Source organism: Cupressus sempervirens, chromosome 7 (genome assembly GCF_028749045.1).
Source record: "Cupressus sempervirens isolate cs-2001-9-10 chromosome 7, ASM2874904v1, whole genome shotgun sequence".
Classification (NCBI taxonomy): Eukaryota; Viridiplantae; Streptophyta; class Pinopsida; order Cupressales; family Cupressaceae; genus Cupressus; species Cupressus sempervirens.
Window position 1 is genome coordinate 244,346,158 of NC_143124.1, and position 25,911 is coordinate 244,372,068.

Genomic DNA, 25,911 nt, shown 5'->3' on the forward strand with positions numbered 1-25,911 from the left:
TTAGGGTTGCTTTCACCCATGCTATGTGATCATCAATCTCATTAGATGCAATATGGTCATCCAAAAATTTCATTGCCTAAACCCAAGATGTGTTTTAAATTTTCTCAATATCAAATTTCCTATAAAAACCATGTTTCTTTCTAACTTGCACCCGCCAGTAATAGACATAAACATGTTTTTTTAGTTAATGCACCAACCAATCAACACAACAATTTGTAGCACATTCAATTTTTTTCAGATTCATTCCTTTAGGTGTGAATGGTAAGACTCTATGAAAATATTTGTTTCTTGTCCTCCATACTTTAGTGTATGGAAACATCTATCCCACATACTCAGTCTATTAGACCATTGTCCCTCAAAACATTCAACAAAAGAAGGTTGTGTATCTTTATAGTCTTCAATAAACATGTGAATCATATTCCTTGTTGGATCCTCATTTTATGAGTGATGCATGATAAATCCAAGTCTATCAAACATCTCTTGTCTAATTTCATTATCTTTGACCTTTGCAATCAAGTTCTTTAGCCATGCACATCTAACATGCCAAATGCATAGATATACATCACACTAAAAAAGTTCTCTTCATTCCAAAAACTTTTACTTAGTGTCTAATTGTAGTTTATGAGTTGTATTGAAATATTTAAGAAAAGTTAAATGGGTTGAATGATAATTGAAATTTACCTAATGGCTTTGATATCAGGATTTGCATCGTCCACCATGAGTGCATTTAGTCTCCAATCAATATTCTTCAAGTGAGCCTGTTGGAGAAGAATGTGCATACAATATGTAATATCATGTGCATAAGACCCAGCATAATGATCAATGCCATAGGCATCCCTATACACTTTGAGTTGAGTGCAAGCATTGCATACAATTAAAACTATCATAAGACATAAGGCATAATGTATCAATATTATATCATATTTTATGTATAAACATTCTTAAGTCATCCCTATCAAGGAATACACAACATACCTTCATTGCATCTATACCAAATGTAGAATACATGGCCAATATATTTTTATGGCCATATAGAAGGATCCAATCAAGTTACTCTGGTAATTGAATCCCTAACACAAATGGAACCTCTCTATCTCCATCAATAGTAGCACTATACTCTTGATCTGCAAACCACTTGTCAAGATTTGAAAAACCCACTATTATACTAAAAAAGAATCACTACTATCATACATACATGTATCTTAATGATTAAATTTCACAATCAATACTTACACTATCATCCATTGTAATAAAATCATCCCTAAAAGACAAATATAGTCATCTTCTCATGCACCATGTTCTTATGTTTTTTGTGTACTCCATCTATAGGCATCCCAAACAATAACATTGACTCAATCCATTAATGAAATTGCTTACTAATAAATGGTGCAAACAAAGACCTTGTTCCCAAAAACTCATTGTTCATTTGGCCATGACAAGTTGTGCCTTCATTGTTTACATGTTGAACCTAGTGGTAACATACCAACACATGGTTTGGCCTACAAACTATGATTCAGGTGCTAAAATGGTAAGTACATCCACATCATATATGTTTGTGACCATACCTACTACCTTTACATTTAAGAATAGAGTAATTGTTCAAATGGTGTTGAATCTTTTTCTTTATAGTCTTCTAGTCCAAATAAGCACTAATACCTATAGAAATAATAAAGAATCTTCATGTATTAGTAATAAACATCATTAAAAAAATGTTCATAGACCTCCACTTTACTATTGAAATTATAAACAATCTTAGCTAGAATATTACTCTTACAAGTTTTAGTCCAAATAACTATTAATCATAATTTTCTAATTAGAACTTTGAGAGTATTTTCTTGAATGACTTTTGTGAAAGCAAGTTGGATATGAGCCCCTTGAAATTTCTTCCTTGATAAAATCTTTCAATCTACAAGCTTTGATCCAAGTTGAAAATGATTTTAAGTCTTTAAGCACATATTTTTTTGATGAAAGATTTGTATAAGAATATTTTCTACTAGATGGACATTGAACTGATTCATCATGATGTGAGACCAATCAAAATCCATCTAGTAAGCAACCAAAACTATTAGAATTTAATTAGAAAATATTTATACATGGTATAATGCACTATAATTCTATGGTTTGCTTTACAACTATTAGGATTAACCACGGACAAAAATAGCACTTACAATACAAATATAACCAATATTATAAAATAATAGATTGCACAATAGAGAACACAAGAAACAAAGGTTTAATGTGGTTCACCCAATCCCTGGACTATGTCCACCAAAAAAAAGTCCAATATTATTTGTTTCCCCACATTTTATTTTCTAATCTATTAGAAAAAGCTAGTTTTTTGTAATAGATGAAGTGAGTCTAGTTCTCATTTTGGTTTGAGTATAGGTCTAGGTCCCTAAAAGATAGGAGATCTTTATTAGATTTTCCCATTTCATCTTCTCTTTCTCTATAGTTGGGTGGGTGTTCATTTTACCTTGTTATTGATTAGGTAAGTTAATACTTAATTTGGTAGAGATCAAATTTACTCATTGTAGATCAGATATCTGCTCTATTTTATCAAGGCGTATCATCTCTTGATAAAACAACTATTTGTGGAAATTTGGAAATTCTCTTCTCCTCAGCGGGTTTCCAACCCATGAAGGCAATTTCTCACAAAAGATCATTTTGAGATGTATATAACTCAAGAAGTTCCAAAAGGTGTAGGATTTCATAGAAATTGATGATTGAATCTAAGTTAAGACTCCTAAACATTATTCAAATTCATTATTACTCAAATATTCAGCCTTGGTAGAAAATAAAAAATTGTCTTCTCCTCAGCAAGTTTTTAACCCATGAAGACTATTTTCCACAAAGAAGTTTGAGGTAAAAAAACAAAATGTCAAATGGTTCTCAAATAGGTCCTCACATCTTAACTAAGCATTCCCAACTACCAAAAATGAAATTGTCAAAAATTCAACCTAGAAGGAAGCATTGGCAAAAACTCAAAAAATGTCTTCTCCTTGGCAAGTTTTCAATCCATGAAGATTATTTTCTGATTATCCAAGAAATATCAAGCTAATGATTGAGTTTGGCCCCCATACTAGATTTAGAGTGTGCCAAAAATATATTAGAATGGGTCAAACCATTATGGAAAGAATATATAATCAAAATCTCACTTGGCGGATTTTCCTTAACAGGGTACCCCAATGGTAACTTTCTAAAACTTAAAGGAAAATGGAAAAGTAAGTAAGTGAGCTTACAAAAAGTTACCATTGAGCTCAAAAAATAGTGAAAAGACCCCTAAATGTTTTTTGAGCTTTTTTATTTACTATCCAATAGGTATCTCCTTAATTTTCATCCATGGGGCATCAATACTGAAGAATAACAGATGAATCAAGGCTCTCATATAAAGATGCACTACAGTTGAATGAGTTACATCTGTTCTTTGATTTATCATTCTATTAATTGTAATTATTTCATTTGTTGTCTCATTCAATCTTTCAAATCAAAATTTTATTCACAAACTCATGGCAACCAAGTTCACAAGTTTTGATGATTTGACTGGGATTAAGTCCTAGTTGCAAAATATCATAGACACATCCGTCTACTTCTATGACATGGAAGAATTCCAAAGGAGGGTGAAATCTAAATGAATTTACCCCATTATTGAGAAAATTAATGGTTTTGGTTTAGTTGTGGCTATTGGTTTTATGATTGTGGTCCAAGTCCCAGAGCTAATTTATGAATGCATTCATCACTACAACCCAAAAACCACATAAATTGTTCTACATTCAATATTAATCTCAATCGATAGGAAAATAGTGGTGAATTGTCTTCATGTGCTAGAATGGGAGGAATTCATTGACTTAACCTTTGGTGGAACCATCTCAAAATTTTCAACAAAGAATATGATCTAGAGAAGAGAAATCATGAGGACATGGTTCTAGAAGCCATAGAGTGATAAGTGATAAGTTCCCAAAACTTTCTCTAGAACCAACCTTTAGCTAGAAATCATTGATATTTTGGTTTTGCTGCATAAGTTGAAAGGTGACGTAGAAGCCTTAAATTTCATTAAACAATATTTCTTTTGGGTTCAAGTCATATGCTGAGATACCTAGTACATTGATTGGGTGTAGGGGGTAAGAAAGAATATGTACAATGCTCTCTAGATGACCAAGTTTTACAATACATTCTATGTGTCTTCCTTCTTGATTTACATGTTCACCTAATTGCAATTATGGCTAGACCTTCCAAGATTAGAGAATTTCCCTGATGATGTTAATTCTTATGAGTTTTATCCATGTCTCCAATTACAGAATAGTTATGCTGATTATGTTAAGGTGAATGATTTGTTTACCATGAGGATTTTCAGGGAACTAGAGGGATGCCTAGAAAGGAGATTCAACCTAGAAGCCATGGCTACCATGAGTCAGTTTGGATGTTACTTTATTCAATTCTCATCATTTTCTTATTTCTATTTTGTAGCATTTGATGGATTTCCCTTGAAATTACCAAGGTATCCAAGTGAACAATCGTGTTGATCAAGATGATACAACAATTTCTACAAGTGAACATACTAAGTGGAAGTCTGAAGAAGAAAGGATATGAATTCCCCATGAAGATTGGAGCCTTTACCTATGACACCCAGTTCGATGCCAAGAACATGATGAAGGTGTTCGAAAGGAAATACAAGTTGAACATGTATGAAATCCTGAGGCCTATGTTTGACACAAATGGGTATGCTAGAGATGTCCTATAGATAGGGAGCATGATAAAACACATCACTACCATTGAGGATAATTGGGTTGATTATAAGGATGAGTTTGAACATCATGATCGAGCCAGAATCTACAAGAGAATTGGAAAGTGGGTCGAGTGGACCACAACACAGTGAAGTAGGAGGAAAGGCACACCCACCTAGTCCTCCTCAAATGCAGTAGCACCTTCATCTTCTCAAAGTGATGTTTTAAGCACAATCTTACCTATCACTCAAGGAATCACTCAGTTAGCCAAAGGAGGTGATCAACCTCCTGACAAGAACATACCACTTGATAAAAATTGTTGGGATAGTTTAGTGCCAGTGATCATAATGGAGAAAAAGTATGAGAAGAATAAGGAAAATTAATTTAAGGATATTGTAGTCATGGTGGCTTTTCACCCCACAATAGTCCTATTCCATCTATAAGCATTACATTACTCCTAACAATTAGCCCCCAAATACAAGTGATTGACCTTAGAGATGGAGAGAGTAGTAAAAGTAAATCTACAAAGTTATATGGAGCAGCAAAGGAAACATCTGGAGTAGAGAAAGCATCTAAAGTGGAGAAAAGTGTCTAAAGCTCCAAAACTCATTTCCCTAGCTCCAAAGAATCCTTTCTCCTCATCTTCAAATACATTGATTTCTATTAGTAGGAAAATATTTAGTGCAATATACACTAGGGATTGTGTCTAAGGTAATTGGCACTTAGTCATGGCTCGAGAATACCTTGGACAAAAAGAGGAAAAGGAAAGAAGAGGGAGCCCCAAAATGAGAAACTTTATCTCTAGCTATTTTTTCTGAACACGTTGAGTAAAGTTAAGAAGCAGAACAAATTGTAAATTCTCAATCATGACCATGATAAAAGACACTTAACTATGGAGATTGCTAATCCCACCAAGGAGGGGAGAATTGAAGACCTAACTACAGATGACTTCACATTGCAGTATTTGGACCTTAGAAAAGTCAGACATGACACCAAAGTTGGTATGTGGAAATCAATAAATGAAGTAATAGAGTGGAAACTCAAAGATCTCAAACTGGCCAAAGTTAGAATAAAGGTGAAGATCCACAAACTTAACTAGTTCAGCAGGCAACTAATTAGCCCATAAGCAAGTATTTTAGGAGTTTCACCCACTAGTGACCCTATAACCATAGACATTTAGGATATCATCTCCTAGCTAGAAGAAGACAAGAACTTTGGAAAAATCGGTAGGGAGTGGAGTGGAAAACTAAGTCTAAAGGATTTGCAGTTGTAGAGTGACTCAATAAGGCAGAGTTGAGGCTCAAAATGGAGAAAGATAACATCTTGGCTAATCGGGATACCCTATCAACAAAAAAGGACAAGAGTGAGAATTGCATCACCTTATTGAAAATGGTCATTCAAATGAAGGCTAAGGAAGAAGTGGAGGCAAAATTTCTACCAAAGAGGGATGAGCCCTTATGTAAATGGCTATTGAGTATGCAATTCAAAGCTGAAATGATTTCAGTGGTAGAAGAAGTGTTAAAAGAAATAGAGAGAAAAGTCAAAGAGGATCAAGACAAAAACTATGAATTACTAAAAGTCCTACACACTAACTCCCAAACTAGTGGACAAGGGAAAGGAATGATAGGAATTGCTATCATGCAAAATAGTTTCTCTAGTTATCTAGATAATCTAATAGATAAATCTACTAATCATGAGAACAAAGTGTCAGATCTCCAACGGCTCAAGAGGTGTATACATGTGGCAATGGAGGAAACAAAAGAATGGGTGAATGCTATCAAAGACCTGGCCCAAGAAAATTCCAAGTGGCTCTTGAAATAACGTTCATGTTTACCAACACAAAGATCTTATTCTAATAATTGTCACTGCCAAGGCCTATAAGGTGAAGTGACATCTCTCCCACCCTTTCATATTTTGATGAGCAACTATAGCTGCTAACTAGATCCTTGCCATTTGTCATTTTAGAATAGATGAATTGGTTAAGTTCCTTTTTTTAATGGTCATCTTGAAATAGTATATGTATCTAATTGAAAGATTAATGAAAATTCGGCTAATTATTGGTGTGAAATACCTCATATTGGAGAGACAAGTTGATGTGTTCTATATCAATTGTTTACTAGTTCCATTGTTTTTGATAGTTTAAGATATCTCTTTCAGTTGAATTGGGTTAAGGAATAAATGGAGCTTTGTTCCCCTATTCAATACAATGAACTAAGGATTACAATAGTGTTATTGAAGGTTAAAAGAAATCCCAACTTTCATTTTTCTTCAAGTTAGTCCCTTGCATATTAGAATTAGAAACATTCTACTAAATAGCTAATTCATAGATAAAATTCATTACTATATCATCAAATCCTGTGGATTCATAAGTTGTGTGAGTTCATAGATTTGATTAGCATTAACACATGAATCTTTACCTGAGTTAGTTCCTACTTAGGCCTAACTTGGTTTACCTTTTCTATTCGCTGGTCAAGAACAAACCCATTTAGAATTAGGAATAAACAAAACTCATTGAAAATCACAAACTCAAGGGAGCTGTAACTATGAGTTCAAAGGGAAGCCAATCATTTAGTTAAGATTTCCCAACTATTGTAACCAGTTATTGTTCATGAATATTGGGTGTTCAAAGAGTTGAATAAAAGAACAATTTGTTTACGAGCATTATTATTATCTAGTGATTATGATCCACAATCCCTTATAGCTCAATATCACTGCAAGAAGCTACAATATCACCATACATTATGAAATCCCTAACCTTGAGCCATTTTAGATAAGATTTTTTTGCTTACAAAATTAGGGCTAGAAGAATTTGTCAAATAGAAAAATAGTAGTCAATGTCTTTTGCAATATAAGGTCACTTTTTTCTTTAGGGGAATTTCCTCCAAAAAATCCTAGAGAGGCGTTTCCCCTTGACCCCACCCTATATTCCAGCACCTAGGGTGCTTCCCCAGGAACCCACAAGGGGCATTACCTCTTGACCTTATCTTTAGAGTGCTACCCCCAAACCCCTATAGAAATAATATGGGGGGAAACTAAGTCAAATAAGCCTCTGAGTTTGACTAGGCTCCACATCACAACAATCTCCCACTTAGAGACTAATCAAACTCCACAACAATAACCTCCCACTTGGAGACTGATCATAGAATTCCCAAACCTATATCTCCCACTAAAATATCAAACCACCCTAGACTCTATTGGTCTTTTATTTTTTTTAGTCTAGAAGACCAACTAAAATTGAAGAGGAGTACAACTTCTCCTTTGTTTCTATCTTGGTAAACATATCTATTGGATTATCATCTGTATGTATCCTCTCTAGCTTTAACTGTCAGTCATCCAAAATGAACTGAATCAAATGGTACCACAACTGTATCTATTTTTTCTTTGAATGTAGAAAATAATTCTTCACTTGATGAATGACACTTTGGCTATCAATAAACAAATAACTATCCCTTTGTGGGTGTCTAAATTCTTCCATGAAGAACTAATGCCATATCATCTCCTTGGATGCCTCTATAGAAGCAACATACTCTGCCTCTTTTGTGGATAAAGCATTAACCTTCCACAACTAATAAATCCAACTCATTGTTATCCCACCAACAATAAATACACAACCTCTAAGTATGATTAGTCTCCACATCACAAAAACAACATTAGTTTACTATAACTTCTATCAAAATAAAGTAACTATTTTTATTGCACCAAAACTCTAGTTAAGTTGCCCTAGGTATCACTATTAAAACTTCTTTTTTGCATTCCTTACAAATGAAGGAAAGTGTGTGTGTATTTGTGTGTGTGTGTGTGTGTGTGTGTGTGTGTGTGTGTGTGTGTGTGTGTGTGTGTGTGTGTGTGTGTGTGTGTGTGTGTGTGTGTGTGTGTGTGTGTGTGTGTGTGTGTGTGTGTGTGTGTGTGTGTGTGTGTGTGTGTCAAATGGCCATGTATAAAACTAACAAAATGAATTGGTTGCAAATATTTTATAGATGGTTTATTTTCTATTTATTAAATTTATATTTTGCGTTCAGTGTACAACTCATTGCGAGCTTATCTGAGTTTTATAATTATTTTTATCAAGCTTTGAGAAGTAGATTTGTCTCATAGTTAGGTTTCATCATGAGCCCATGCTAACCATGGTAATGTTACTAGAATTTATAATTGAACCCCAACTCGTAGGACCATCTTGATCTCAAATATACATGTTTCCCTATTGTAAGGCTGCTAACACTTTTCACATGATTACAAACTCAATTTTTAAACATTCAAAAACTTGTTCACCATTCTTTCTATATTGGAAAGAACTGCTAGACCACATCATTAACATTATTATGACAAAACTTCCCATTGAAAATACTAATGGTCTTAATGTTCTAGATAGCTTGTTGACAATGATGCCAAAAAGAAAAATGGTTATAATATCAGCTATATATGTCAAAATCCATACTTCCCAAAAAACTAATTTCAATTAGAGTCCATGAATAAGAAAATTCTAGTCTAGTGATACTAAATAAATCTTTTCATGCTGTGAGTAGTATATACTAACTTACCTACCAAAATATTTTGTAGTTTCCTTGCATGTGTTACATTAAATGATATATACTGAATTCTATTATCAAGATATTCATTTGTAATGGGGTTAAAATGGATAAATTATTTTCAACACCATTATTTTTATTAGCTTCGAACCAACATCATGTTTTTTCTAATAATGGATAAATTATTTTTCTAAACAATGGAATTAAAATGAGGATGACGAGATGATCCAAAGCCTACATTGGAACCAACCTAATTGTGAAGTCTTCAAGCCCAGATACCTTACCATCCATTTTCCTTGCTTAAAAAATCCACATAAAAGCCTTCTTGCCAAAAAAACATTTAAACATTAGAGTAGGTAGTGGAAAACAAAAAATCTCACCAAAGCCTTCAATTCTTCAACTTCATGCTCGCTGTTCCTGAGCTTTACATAATCAAGCCAATGAAAAGCACTAGAATTTGTTGGTTCATGACTAGAATTACCCTTTCCTCAACTTTGCAACATCCACTATTACCCTTACTCTAGAATTACCCTTCCAAGTTCTCTAGAATTTAATGGTTATTGGTGCATGGCTAGAATTACCCTCACTCTAACCACATTAGAAAATAAACTTTGAAGTGCTCCTTTGTAAATGTATCCTCCTCATCCTACCCAAAATATGAGCACAAAAATCATCATAAAAATAGTCGGCATGCCAAAAGTGGATGCATAGGATACTTTCATCCTTGGCAATGGTGTAATAACCATGAACAGAAAGGATCTACATTGATTACAAACTAAAACACTAAAAAAAACACCATCTATAGCTTGTCTTTGGATGATTCTACCCAATCCGCTCCAAATGTTGCCACACATGGTTTGATTCCTCCAATGCTTATGGAAATTAATAGAAGACCTATTTTTGTCCCAACAATTGCATGGTTTGAATCTATTATAGTTAGAAGGTCAGTTGTCTAATAATTACAGTTAGGGGGAAAGCACTAACACTTTGAATTATCCTCTATATGTAATGGGAACTGATTAATTTGTAATAGAGAATATGATAGACCCAAACTAATAATGAAAGATTCTTTGAGCATGTTAATGGTTTTTATAGTTATGAAATACTTTTTTACTATAGATTATTATATTTTTGTAATGCACTATATGTAAAAGATTCACGTTACTTCTAATTTATATCATTATCTCTAATACAAGATGTTTAATTATGTCGCTTAAATAAAGAAAATAGATTATATTAGCACTACAATTTTTAAAAACATCATTTTAAAAAGTAAATTAAAAAATTTAAATGAAAAACAATAAGGAATGATTAGAGTTCATTTGGAATACAATAATGAAAAAATTAAAAATATATAAACTTCAATTATTGGAAACTTATTTAAAATTACTTACAACTTGTCTCTCACAAAAACTGAAATTGAAAACATTGTAAAAAATAAAAACTCGTCAATTTTGATAAAGTTGAATCATACTCTTCCATATAAACTATCGAATGGTTTAATGGAGAGTTGGTGGCAATAGTTGAAATTAAAATAATGACACTTGATGGTAAGTGTTTGTGGTTAGAATAAAGTTTGAATTCTATGGAAGTAGATAAAGACAATGAAATATGGTGGACCCCACAACACACTACACTTAGGGGTTAAAGCTTATTGTACTATTTAAAGTTTTAATGTTATGGAAGTAGGCAGGGGCAATGGAATATGGTGAACCCCAGGACACAACACACTAAGCGGTCAAATCTTAGTGTGTTATGTAAAGTTTGAATGTTAAAGAAGTAGTTAGGGACAATGGAATATGGTGGACCCCATGACACAACACACTAAGGGGTCAAAGCTTAGTGTGCTATGTAAATTTTGAATGTCACAAAAGTAGATAGGGACAATGGAATATAGTGGAACCCATGACACAACACACTAAGGGATCAAAGCTTAGTGTGTTATGTTTAAGTGTTGCAGTTATTAGACATCTAGAGTTACCAGATAGACCTCTTTCTCAAAAAAATTATCATTGGCAGCTAACTAGATGCGATGGGAAGGTGGTTTTGGTGTACACTAAGGATCTTTGGTTATGAAGGTTGAATGAAATTGATGGGGATGATAGATGGTAAGAATTTCTTGAATTGCCTATGAGGCTATGTGGAGAAGTTTCTCATGCTAGGATTGTAAATAACTTTTACAAACTCAAATGTGCACAAGTTGTTGTTAATAGCAGTGGACAGATTTGTGTGCACATTCCCAAGAATAAAATGGTTTTTTTATGGAGAAGGGAGAGTGATGTAGAGCATTGAAGGAAGACAAATGAACATATTTGCCCAAACACATCCAACATCAGTTTGTGCCTTTGAGATCAAAATTATTTGGTGGCCTTGATGTGTGGAAGAAGATTTTGCTAGAGAGTATTATTTTACTCACTAAAACTTGTGGGATAAACAAGTATCATTTCTAAATCACAATATTGTGAAATTAATAGTTTAGTTTTATGTAATTAGACTCCTCTTTTCACTTTTACACAACCCTTTGGAATAACTCATTAGTGGGTAAACTTATATGTTTCTCTCAAATTTGTTGAGTGGAGAGAGTAATTTTATAGAAAATACAACTAGAATTGATTGCTTGTGAGGACTATCTTTTCCCTAGTTCATAAATATGCATTCACCTTCAATTTTTTCTCCTGACTAGAGCATCCTATGGTTTCATCCTTTGATTGTCTCAATGAATATTGGTTTTATTATGATATCTTTATTTATGAAAAAATAGTGTTATATAAGAACTTATTTAGTGTTGTATAGTTGGAAATGGATTCATTGTTTTAGTTGGGGCTGGCAGATCAATTTGGTAGATGTCGAATTAATCATCTATTCTATCATTATTTATATCATAGAAAGGCAGTTGAAAAGAACTTACATCTAAGAGTTTAGTCTAAATATTTCAAGATATTACTATATGCTTTTTTTTCGTATTTTTATTTTAATAAATAAATGTTCATATTATCATTTCTAATGTGGTGTTACATATATTCAAGAATAAATAAAAATAAGTGAATAAGTTATCTTTAAGTACAAAAGCATAAATAAAGTTATTTAATCTCAAAAGCAATCATAAACTAGGAAGAGAGGGATTTAAATCATCTAATTTAAAGTGTTTATCAAAGGATCCCACTTATCAATGTCATTGTTTATCTTCTTTTTAATGTATAAACAAAGGAAATACAGAGAGTAGAAATACTGAGAGCTAACAATTTGTTAGAATCAAACAAGTTCATAACACCTCCCACTTTTCTATCAAAAGTTACTATTGCAAGTGCTGAAGCTCGACTAAGTGTCAAAGAGTAGGCTACGAAGAGTCTTATTGAACATAATGTGTTCTCACACTCAAAGGAAAAGCCTATGAGTGGTTCTTTCAATTTCCTCAAGAAAAGAGGCCACATCCATGATGGACCACACAAGAAGAGGAACATTCCTAAGAGGGTATGATAGATAGAAGAACTTTAATAATAATGCTACAAGCATTACCCTAGCTGTCAAGAGGCACTCATAAGTAAGTAACCTCAAGTCTAAATTTATGATCTTGTATTTGGGTATTTATTAAAAAATTAAAACAAATCATAGTTCTAGTATAAAGTGAGACAACAAAAATTCACACAATAATTAGAAAGGAAGTTGATTTATATCTTTTCATATGTTGAATACAATCTGCACCGCAAGAAGTATGATAGCTTTTAGTAAAATTGTAAGGGATGTGAGCCCAATCCCTTAAAAAGTATATACCAAGAAAAATGTTACAATCTGAATGAATTGAAATTTTTATATAATATATATTATTACAAATTATTTGATTATTTAAAATATATAAATTTAGAACTCCCAAAATATAATTTTATATTATAAGAAATTAATATTTGTGAGCACATATTTTACTATAAACTTAGTAATTTTACTTGTTAAAAACAACCAAGCGAACCCTTATATTATATCTGTTTCCGTCGGTCCCCTTCGTTAACAAGATCCCAAACATACGAACCGAAAAAAAAATTAAAAGAAATGAAAACACATTCTTGAAAAAACAGTGTGATTATTCCATTACCAAATTAAAACAGTCAAAAGAAGATGCGAATACATTCAATCTGCTAGTCTATTCAATCAGTCCCTCTTCCCTTTTACAAATTACAATAATCTTGTAAAAATATGCGTTCCATTTAATGTACAGCAAACTCTTCAAGAAATTTAGTCTGGAGAACCGGAAGAAAATTTGGAAAACTTGTAAAATCAGCTTTTGAAGTGACATAATAGCAAGACTTAGTCTATGAATCTAAACGCTTTCACCAGAACCATTCTCCATTAGTGGGTCTCCATAAATCAGAGTGAGACACTTTGTTTTGCACCAGCGCATCAAATCCAGAGGCCCCCAGCTTTCCAGTTTAATCCACACATACTCCACCGCACGGTCAGGAACAAATGGATGCACACCACGTAGCTGGTTAAATCTCGCCATCTTCACCAAAAACTTGGCAGCCAAGTAGAGAAAAGCAAAATTACCAGAGCAGCAGATGAGAGCACACGCCCCGAGCACAACCCAAGCCAGCGTGTTAACCTTGTGGGCAAGCATTGTATACACGGCAGCCATGAAACCATACGCAGTAAATGCAAAGATGGCACAAACCAATAGATTAGTGACACATAGGAACAACACCTTATCTCCCGTTGTGATAGGTGTACTCATCTGCCACATCAGCACCACAAACAGGGACAGAAAAAAGGCTAGGCAATCGAAAATGAGAAACAGCTTAAAGCAATCGAATCCTATCAGAATGGGCGAGCCCAACATTTTCTCTGGTTCTCCTTTCTTTACCTCTGTCTCAAAACCGCCTGGTATGGTGAAAACTGCTGTAAATGACATTGTGGCTAACAACACTGCAACTACTAATTCTGAGTTGCGCCTATCATCATATGTTTTGTTCACAATGCTTATGGCATTCTCGTACTTTTGTGCGCTCATCTTTGGGGCGCTGTACAGGAAAGGCTTGTGCTTGGATGGATAATCAGCCAACACTGCAATTATATTGTGAGATTCATGGTACTCTGTACCTTCTCTTGCAATGTCTAGGGCTGTTAAGCCTTCCTCATTAAGGAAGTGCTTGTTTATGCCTTTTATATTCAGCAAGGAAGTCACCATCTACAAAATGCACAAGCAACAGTAAAAGAAATTAATAATATGGAAGTTCCAGAATTCATAAAATTCCAATACAATTGAATCCAAAGTTAAAATTGAATACAAAAAGATACATTAGGAAGTTAAAGTTGAATAGAAAGAGATACATTAGAGCACGTTAAAATTGAATATATCAGAACTTAGGTGAATATATTTAATTTCATCAGTTAAAAGGAAATACTCATCAAAACAATACCTTTAGACTGTAAATTTATAAGAGCAAATACAATCTGAAAATTCTTAGGAAAACATTACACAGTACACAAACCAGAAGAAGGCTCTAAGAAATGAATAAAGAGACTTAAATGGAAGTTTTTGTTCCTTGCTGCAATATGCAGAGGTGTGTCTCCTCCCTTGTGCACCGACTCTGTACACGAACAAGGATCTTCTTCTTCACCATCTTCTGGACAATTGCTTAGTCTTGTTCGCTGGTTGACTAACTCTAACAAGCCTACCGTTTTATTCAAGTAATCAACTATTCGAACTTGACTAACCTGGGCAGCAGAGTGTAGAATGTTCATTCCACACTTTGTTGGTATTTCAACAGCCTCTGGCTTCCACTTAATCAACTCTCTGACTGCTTCCAGATGCCCCAATTTCGCTGCCATGCAAAGCGGTGTTTCTCGGTTGTCATTAACACTATAACAAAGTTGTGCATCCAAATTTATTAACTGCCTTATAATATGCATGTAGTTTCTCCCAACAGCTATGTGCAAAACTGTATCGCCATCCTTGTACTTTTCTTGGACCAATTCTTTTGCTTCTGGTAAGTCTACTATATCCTTCAGCACATGTGTCCAAAACCATTTCGTAGTGAGATTTTTCTCTATGAAACAAATCCTTAACTAATAATATATATTTAATGGTTAAGTTGGAAAACAAATTATCTGAATCCAAGATGGGTCCATCATCTAGAGGATTGGCTACTCAATGGTTATTCAATCCTAACAGATCCATCAAAAAGTTGAATGGACGAAACTCCAATCATCCACATGCCAAAGAATGATTACGAACTACAGAGGTGAATAGCATTGTATTTACAATCGTAGCTACACATTTTTGCATAAGATTTATCAGATAAGACTAAGCAGAAGGAAAAAACAGAGCACCTGAATCTCCCTTGTTTAATATGACATTCAAACAGGTTCGGTCGTCCACTGTCCTTTGGCGTAGACATGGTGAATGTGCTTTCAGCAGCAGCTTCACTGTGGCTAAATCGCCACTTTCACAAGCTTTGGACAGAGCTGTCTCGTTATGCTTGTTGCAAACATCAACACCGCTTTCTTTTGACTCGAGTAGAATCTCCACAACTCTGGAGAATTTCCTAATGCAATGCAGTGTTTCCTTGGGCATTGGTAGACTTCAAAAGGGGAGGGTTGAGTTGGAGGAATTGTTGAATGAATTTGAGATTTCCTACACTAGAGGCCAAATGCAGGGGAGTATTTCTACTTCCTGGTGTAACACAATTGAGAGCTGCTTTGAGTTGGGAACTCTCAATTCTTCTTCCACGATGTATTGCAGCATCGTACAACTGGCCATTCATCACTCCACTCTCAGTTGCCATGGCAGTTTTTGGTTTTCAAATTTCTACTAATCCACTAATCCAGTTTCTTAATATAACATTGCATAATCCCACAGCTATCAATCAGAATACTGTATAAGTAGAGAGGAAAGTTATTCTTATGCTGGGTAATAGGAAAAACCGGACATAAGAATAAATAGCCTCTGCCAAAAGAGGAATTGAAGGCAGACATACAGCCAAAAAGAGGAAGGCACAATTATGCCTAATACCCCATGAAAATTACAGCTCCAAAGTATGTTGATGGAAAAATTATTCCATTTCTTTAATGTATTTCCATATTCCAAAGATTTCTTTGGGAACAAGTTAAGGTCATCTTTTGATCTCTGTAAAGACTGGTGGAATATTTTGTGATCTTGAACTTTGGTTCGTTTGCTTTCATTTTCTTAAACAGAACCAGCCATGGCAGTTGACCTGCAACAGAGGTGCATTTGTGAGAGAAAATAGCGAGGTAAGGTGCAATGACGACTTTGATTTGGTCGATTTTATTTCTACTTTGGGTTAACATAACTAATCGATTGAGGTCATGTTTGCTTGGGCAACTTTTTAAATTTTTTTATTTTTTTATTTTTATTTTATTTGCCTCCACTAGTTTCTAACAAAATAATAAAGAGAAAAGTTTGTTGATTTTATTTATTTATAATTGTAAGAAAGCTAATATTGTTTGTTATGTGATATTATTCACTTTGGAATATTTATAATCTAATTTATAAAGCATTATTCAATTAGACAAATATTATTTGTATAATAAATCTTCTCAACTAAACTCCAATTATGGTTGCTTCCATCTAGTTTCAATTTTAATTATTTCTCATACTAGCTTTCTAAAAGTATATTTATAATTCATTTTCTTGTACACCAAAGGTTTTGAATCACATTTCTAAGATATACATTTGAGGAAATCACGTTGTTTTAGTGTTACATATGAGGATATGAGATCACACATTCAAACATTTGGAAAACAAATCTAGAATATATTATTCATTACAAATTGCAAGTTCATCTAGATTAGATAGTACTTTTTTTACACTAGCATCTAGCTTCTCTATTATTCTCCATTCTCAACTATTGTTGTTGAATCAATCTAAGGTCCCAATAGTTAGAAAGAAGTTGAATTCTAATGTAGTAGGTTGCAATAGTGTCTTTTAGTACTGCATGCTTTTTCTTACAAATATATTGGCTAAAAATGTATATTTTTCTTACAAATACATGTGCTTCTTAGTACTACATGGCTACTAAAATTGTTGTATTTAAAGGCTACAAAATGGTACTCATGGTAAAGCAACGAGGAGACTAATGAGTTGGAAATTTTAGTCCTTCCCAAAGATATAATAAACACTATCAAAGATTGATAAACTGATCAGTTAAGGGATGTGTAAGAATTTGTCTAAGGAAAAAATTCACCCAAGAACTAAGAACTCAAACACAAGCACACAGTAGACCAAAGAGAGAGAGTACGATCAGAATAACAATGTATTCAATAACATGTTCATTAGAGCACACTAGGAATGCCTATATATAAAGGCCTCTCAAATACATCTAGAATGCCTCGTAATCAGCACCATTATGTGTCATACAACTAAGCACATGTCCACCAGATATGGCTTATCCTCCATTTAGCACGAAAGTAAGTGCGGTGATGAGAGGATAAGCCTACAAGGGTGTGACACGCAAAACAGTGTTATAGACACCATGTGCTAAAATAGAGTTGCATACTCCTGTGTTGTCTACATGACAACTAAAAAATGTGCGCAAACTCCTAAGTGTCTCACAAATAAAAATAATAAAATAATGCATAAGCCTAAGTAAACTTAAGTAAGTATAATAAGTAAATACTTATTTACACCAACACCCCCTCTTAAGTGCAACTTAGGGGAATGCCCTTAAGCTTACGAACTAGGATGAAGATGCATAATGGGTCCTGGCTACTAGGCCATATTAGGTACCCATGTACATAATGATATGCAATCTCCCATAAAGCAGGGAAAGAGGGAAAACCTCATGGAAAAAACCCTCACCCAAAAAGAGAGATAAATATGGATGCATTGATCGTTGGAGTAATCAAGACCCCCCAATTATGACATACATCCAGTATATACATAAGAGAGTGAGAGAAGGAAGAGAGACAGAATAGGCTCCCCCCTGAAAAGAAGAATGCCAACAAGTGAAAGCCGCTCCGATGACGAAGCTAGTCCAAGAATGCAAAAAGGTGTTCCTCCCCTTAGGAAGAAAAAAATGCCAAAAGTACACTCCTGAAGATGTATACTGGCCTTGAAACCTGCTCAAGTATCCCTGTACTGATGCTGAAGTTCACCCCTTCCAACTATGCTAAAAAGAATGAATGCAGATCTAGCAAGGATGTCTGTTGAACCTGTTCCACTAAACCATCTGTCTCCTCAAGTGACAAAGAGACCTCCACTAATTTCTATTCATAAGGATCCACAATCACGCCAACCTGTGAAGATTGATCATGTAGAGAATGGACATGAGGGTTAGAGTGAGCCCTCACAACAACTGTAGAAGAATCATCATCAATGAGAAGATGTAAGTCCTCAAGTCTATCTCCCAAGTCAACTGAAGCTAGAGCTGGAAGACGAGATGTACCAAGTTGAGATGGACCTTTCACTATGGCAATGTAAGCATGCGGACTAGACTGATGTGACCTCTCACTGCAACTGTCGATAGAACCCCAAGTGTCTGAACCTGCTGAAGCACTATTGCTGGTGTCACTATCAGTTTCCACTATGTATGATGTGCGGAGAAGAGTAGAGGACAAGCTGGGAGAACTTTACTCAAAGTGAACATCCTTCTCCACAAAAATCTCATGTGTCTCTGGATCCATTAGTTTGTAAGCCTTCACATTGTCTTCATACCTAATGAAGGTACAAGGCCTAGGTATCGGTGCCTTACAACTCTTGGAAGATAGGTTAGCCTATGATGGACAACTGAAGACTCTTAGGTGACTCACAACTGGTTTTCTACTGAACCATGCCTCAAAAGGAGTCTTGCCATCTAAGGCTGGATGAGGAGATCTATTAAGTATGTGAGTAGCACTGCTAATGGCTTCAACTTCAAGTGTAGGATCAAGAGACTTGGCCTTAATCATGCAACTTGCCATGTTCTTGAGAGTCCTAATCCTCATAGCTCCAACATCTGTCTTGTGTGGACTGAATGCTGGTGAGTTTTGAAGATCAATCCCCTCAATTTTGCAAAAGTTCTTAAGTCTTCTGTCTACATATCTATTATCATTTTCCACCCTTAGTACCTTGATGGCTTTCCTTGACTTGTGTTCAACATTAGTCTTGAAGTCTTGAAGCTTATGAACCACTTCATTCTTATGATAAAGGAAGAAGACCCAAGTGAATCTCAAAAATTCATCAACAAATGTGAGTATGTAGTGGCCTTGGCTGACTGAAGTCACTGCAAAGGGTCCTGCTAATACCATGTGAACTAGCTGAAGAACAATTGGAGCTCAAGAAGACTTCCCTTTATCATACTTCTCCTTGAGATTCATATCCACTGAACAAGATGAACATTCTTCCTTAGAAAAGCTAATATTAGGTAGACCTTTAACCATATGTTTAGAGCAAAGTTGCTGAAGAGAGTGGAAGTCAAGGTGACCAAACCGCTCATGCCATAAGTTGATGTTTGAAGTAGAATGAGTTAACAAGGCTTGAGAAGGAATTTTAGGCACAAAGTGGGAGAAGGAATAAACCCTCTTGTCATCATTTACTTTCCCAACTGCTACCAATGAATCATCTTTGAGACTTCGCACCATCTTTGAATCTGGAAGGAACTCAACCTTATGACCATCTCCAAGGTGAGTGATTTGGTAAACTAATAGGAGATTGGAGCTTAGATTTGGAATGTAGAGAACATCTTTGAATTCCCCATCTTCTATTTCAACATGTCCTTTTCCTTCAACTTCCATCTTAGTATCATCTCCCATGAAGATGTGTGGTACCTTTGACTTCTTCAATGAAGAAAAGTCTTCCCTTGAAGAACCCATATGGTAAGAGGCACCTGAGTCAAGTATCCATTCTGAAGAAGAACTTGTGTTTGCCATAAGTGCTTGACCTTTACCCTTTGAAGAGGTTGGAGTTGAATCCTTGGAAGTACCTGGCACTTGAATCTTGTTCTTCTTGAGTAGATTTTCTAACTCATCAATTCTTTTTGTCTTGCAATGATGCTCATCATGATTTGGCTTTTTACAGTATGCACAAAAGAGTTTGTCCTTCTTTTCATTACTTCCTTTCTTGTTTGAAGAAGAACCACCTTGTTGAGAGGAGGATTGTTGTGTCTCAGATTGTGATTTCTGCTTCCACTACTTCTTCTTGTTGTTTCTTTTCCCCCCTTGACTTGATTTGGAATCATCACTAGCCACAAAGGCTTTGGTCTTAGATGACTTGAGAAGTCCAAAATCCACCAAGTGAGATTGTTCAACAATCAACATTTCTGCAAATCCATCAAAGGAAGGCTTCTGGTAAGTAGATCTCATGGTTAACCTGTGAGTATTAAAACTCAAAACAAAGTTGGCGTACTCAAAAGGTAGCCTCTTCAGGATGTGATGAATCAACTTGTCATCCTTCATGGGATTTCCACAATCTTTAAGAAGTGCCCTATACTCATTGACTTTAATGATGTAATATTGAATTGTGTCATAATTTTTAGGTTCCAAGAGAAGTAGATCATCTTCAATCTGAAATCCCTTTTCTTCATCCACTTTACCATACAACTGTTCAAGTTTATCCAAAGCTTCCTTAGATTCTGAACAATTTTTAATGTGAAGGAGAAGATCCCCATGTACACAACTCCTAATTACACCTAAAGCTGGTCGGTCTTGATATTTCCAATCAATGAGTTCTTTAGCATCAGTAGGTTTGGTAATTGTACCATCAACATAAAAACTATATCCTTTTTCCATTAATCTACTCCATGCAATATCTTTCCACGTAGAATAGTTGTGTGAAGTTAAAGGAGGACATATAAAACCCATGATGCAGAAATGAAAAGAGCCCAATAGAGAGACACAAAGAACATAGTACACACCCCCCCTTTTCACTCAATCAAAAGACCCCCCCAAAAAAGATGTTTTGGCACTTTATAAGTAGTGTGTTTACAATGGGCCACTTGTCAAAATGAACAAAGTGGACTTTCTAATTTTTCTTTTACAACTGCCTTATGAGGCTGAAATCTGTCACTTAAGCACTGTAGCTAAGATTGAGAACAATTTTGAAAAAGAATCAAAGCTTTACAATGCTGAAGAAGGCCTAATTCTGAAAGTGAGAAATTGGTCCACAAAACCCTAGAATCTGACTTCAGATCTGGAAAGTAAACTAAAAAAACCCACTTTCAAAAAGAATGGACCCTAAAAAAGTGACTAGATGTGCCCGTACGGAGCTTCTGAAGTTGCAAAATGCAAGATTAGACAGGTACAGTCACCAAAAAATGCAATTTCTGCCAAATCTGTTCACCAAAACTAGAAAACAACACAACCACTGAAAAATTTAGGAAATTCTACCCAATTTCAAAAAATATTGCACCTAAATCAGAGTCTAGATGTCCAAGTTATGGGCTCGCAAAGTCAGGCTGCCAAACTGAAAAGCAATCTAGAGGAGAAACTATGAGTCTAAATTTGATGGTCAAACGGTCGTCCACACAGTTGTAAAATGCCTAGTTTTGATGATCAAATGACCATCAATTTTAACACAGGCAAAAGATGACATCAACAAAAAAGTTGCCCTGTGACGTAGCAAGATGACTGGATGCTAACTAGATTTTGTACTATACGAAATGATGATTGCGTGTCAAGTGATGTGGCAGAAGACTGATTTCCACTGGTAAAGTGGTAGTATTGGTATGCATCCAACGTGTCTGGGCAGAGAGGGCGCTTTGGCTGATTGGACAACTACGTGTCCATGTGATGTACCTTGGGCAGGTGTTTGAAATGCTGCATGGATATTAAAAACCATGGGCTGGAGTTAGAAGCTATTTGCCACCAAAAAAAAACTGTCAGAATATCAGTAGTTTCCAATAGGCAGTATTAATACTGCAACTGCTGGAATCAATGAATAGTAAAAAAACCTTGAGCGATGTCGGAGAACCATGGGGTGCCGGAGATAGTCTGCGATGACGTTGAAAACTCTAAAACCCTCTCGAGAAACCACCAATGCTACACGACTAGGAAGAACAGTCGTCGCAGGTGGGAGTTTGAGAACGGCAAAAAAGATGTTGTCGCTGCCCAAATCTCTAGTCAAGAATAGGGACCTCAACACCAAAGGTTGAGTCATTGCAGGAAAGAGAATGCTAAAACCCTTGCCAGAGACAGTCACAAATGCCGGCAAATAGTAAATCACGTCAGGAAAGGGCCTCTATAGATACTGAATCTAAGATGTAAATCCCACATATATTGTGGGATTGTGCTTTGCGCTAAATAAATAAAAAGGGTCGCCAACTACTATGTAAAATGGAAAGCCCGTCGGGGGAGATGTGTAGTGGGAAAGGCAGGGTTATGGCCGTATTTGTTGTAGGTACATATGGCCCACAGATGTAATTGTAGACTTGTCCGCAAAATTAATAAAATAAAACCCTGTGATTAAATAAATCTAGCACTAAAATAATAGAGTTGAGCCAGGGTGTCATAATACTGCAAATCGGGGCCTCTGAGTTTGGATTTGCAAAAAACATTTGCCTCACAGTCGACTTTGGGCCAAGATAGCTGAGTTTATAGTCGATTTTCATCGGTTTAGCATTCTGAACACAATGGTGAGGTCAGATATGATGCTGGACACTTCTAATTTTTATAGCACTCTGAATTCAAGATGAGGTGATGAAGAAAGCAAGAGGTCTTGAACGGCTTGTGATGAGAAAATCTCCAAGTTGCTCTAATACCATGTAAGAATTTGCCTAAGGGAAAAATTCACCCAGGAACTAAGAACTCAAACACAAGCACGCAGTAGACCAAAGAGAGAGAGTATGATCAGAATAACAATGTATTCAATAACTTGTTCATTAGAGTACACTAGGAGAGCCTATATATAAAGGCCTCTGAGATACATCTAGAATGCCTCGTAATCAACACCATGATGTGTCATACAACCAAGCACATGTCCACCAGATATGGGTTATCCTCTATTAAGCATGAAAGTAAGTGTGATGATGAGAGGATAAGCCTACAAGGGTGTGACACGCAAAATAGTGTTGTAGACACCATGTGCTAAAATAGAGTTTCGTACTCCTATGTTGTCTACATGACAACTCAAAAAGGTTCGCAAACTCCTAAGTGTCTCACAAATAAAAATAATAAAATAATGCAAAATAATAAAATAATGCATAAGCCTAGAAGTAAACTTAAGTAAGTGTAATAAGTAAATACTTATTTACAACAACAGGATGTTTGATGACAATTATTGTCATTTATTTTATGTCTCCATGAAACTGCATTTGTTACTCGCTTAGTTATTCACTGCCCCTTTGCTACAGAGGTTTGGAGGGAGGTTCTTGCTTTATGGGAGGTTAAGTGGTGCATGGATAGAAATTTGAAACAATTCGTTCATTGGGATGGCCCGACCAACCACTCATACCTCAAAAAATTATGGACGATTCTCCCCCCATACATTCCATGGAATATCTAGGAGAGGAACAACATGATTTTCAGGGACCAAGCCACTACTAGCTGCGGGGTGGCCCAAATCACTATTAGGCTTCTAAAAGAATACAATGATGTCTAGTAGTGGAAACCCCCCTAAAATCCTTGGATGAGCTTGATAGGAAATGGGCTTCGACTTGGAATGTTGGCCCAATTGTGGTTTAATTTGACAATTCCAAAGTTTTTGCTAGAAAGAAGACAGTGTGGCATCCCCCCTGACTCCTAGTTCAAGATAAACTTTAATGGTTCAACTATGCTAGGCAGTATTTCCATAAGAGGTATCCTTCGCAACACTATGGGAAATATGGTTTTCACCTACACAGGTAATTATGGATGGGGCTCTAACAATGAAGCTAAAGCACTATCCCTTCTTTGGGTGCTGAAGAGTTGCAAGAGCTCAGGGTGTTAATAAACTGGCTATTGAGAGAGACTCAATGTTAATCATTAAGGCTGCTAAGGGAGAAGGGAGAAGCAACTATTTGATTAAAGTTATAATTGAGGAAATCTGAAGGTTAATGGAAGATTTCCAAGAGATCCATGTTGCCCATATATATCGTGAGGGAAACGACATGGTGGATGGGCTAGCTAAATTTGGCCATGGTGTCACATGCCTTGTGGAATGGGATGATGTCAGAATGTTGCCATCATCAATTCAAGTTGTGATGGAAAGGGAGCGCACCTTCATTAATACCATATGAATAACCAAAATGGGTGGCATGCCTCCTTTTCTCCACATGGGCGTATGAATAGGACACTTCATAAAGGGAGTTCTTGGCATGATTGTTTCCTAATTTGCATTGTGATTTCGATTGCTATGAACATTAATTATTGTTGTAAAAGAGTGCATTGGGAGGATTTGGAAAGATGTAGTGAATGATCTAATAATGATCAAAATTACAGGTTAATGAATTCCCACACAAGACACAACTGGCAATGGCCATTTATGAAAGATTTAGAGAATGCTCACATTGTGGGCCCATTTGCCATTGCACCAAAAGCCATGACTATTAGTGAACATGCAACACCACATAATTAACCACCTGTGGGCAGGGGAGTGCTTCGCATCACCCAAAAATATCCCCTTCGACGCGCATATCAGGGGCTTATGCGGGTCGGGAAGGCATCAGGGAGATTTGAACCCATGACCAGGCCAAAACCAGGCTCTGATACCTTTCAACCTTCACAAATGCTCCCTTGGCTAACCTGTCAAACCTTGTCCCGCTCGACTCTTGCCTTTTGTCTTCTCCTTGTCACTCTCTCTCTCTCTACAACAACTACCCTTGTGGCTGCTAATATAGTAGCAAGTCCCACAAAACCACTAAGTGGTATTACATAAAGCATGTGCTAAATCCATGTGCTACCTAACCCACTGACCCCACATTTAATATTGGGCATTTAATTCTTTTCCCCAATATTAAATAATTACATATAATATTATCACAATGTTACAATACAACTCATCAAGAATATTCCATGGGAATCTTTACATGTTGCACGTCCATCTAGGCACAACATTACATAATAAAAAATAAAATAATAAAATAACAATATTATGCAATGTGTGCAACACCCATTATCTCAACAATCTCCCACTTGTTGTATACATTGCATAGGGTCAATCCGTAGCCAAATAAATGAACAAGGGAACAATCCCTCCCAACACATCCACCATCATGGATCAAAATACACCAAGTGCTCCATCTTGGTACCCGCAACAAAATCAAAGTATCCAGCATCTCGAACATGAATGATCTCACCTCCTATTATGCCACTCCCACTGGACATACATAGAAGCCATCCAAAGAGAAAGCCACCCAACCTGTTGCATTAGAAGATCATAAAATCTTGTACCAACTAAAATTCCAAGCACAAAAAACCTAATCCAAAGGTAATCACATGTATCCGTAGTTGTCAAAATATCCATAGCTGAAATAGCACCCACAGCAAGTGCCAAACCCATCCAACTATCCATACCTCAAAGGTATAACAAGTGAATCTCATATCACCGACATATCCAATCTATAACCTGCAATCACAAGCCTCGAGAGAAATACCTGCCACATATATACCAAGAAGCTCCCACTGCAAAGGATAATGTCAAATCTATAACCAACTCACTCAACACATCTCAAAGAAGTGAATCCATGTAGTATCAAGGACATCCACAATACATAAACTGATATCCTGCAAGAACAACTCTCATAACAAGTCTCCAATGCTCTCCC

General features: G+C 35.7%; 2 pseudogenes across 1 annotated transcript; both read right to left on the reverse strand.

The window, feature by feature from the left end:
* Positions 1 to 8,943: 8,943 nt before the first annotated feature.
* On the reverse strand, positions 8,944 to 10,729 carry LOC149546405 (uncharacterized; annotated as a pseudogene).
* Positions 10,730 to 13,364: 2,635 nt separating this feature from the next.
* On the reverse strand, positions 13,365 to 16,086 carry LOC149546406 (uncharacterized; annotated as a pseudogene). The gene is made up of 3 exons (XR_016353708.1): positions 15,569 to 16,086; positions 14,954 to 15,231; positions 13,365 to 14,423 (listed from the first exon to the last, which is right to left on the reverse strand). The product of XR_016353708.1 is annotated as an uncharacterized LOC149546406 (transcript).
* Positions 16,087 to 25,911: the final 9,825 nt, after the last annotated feature.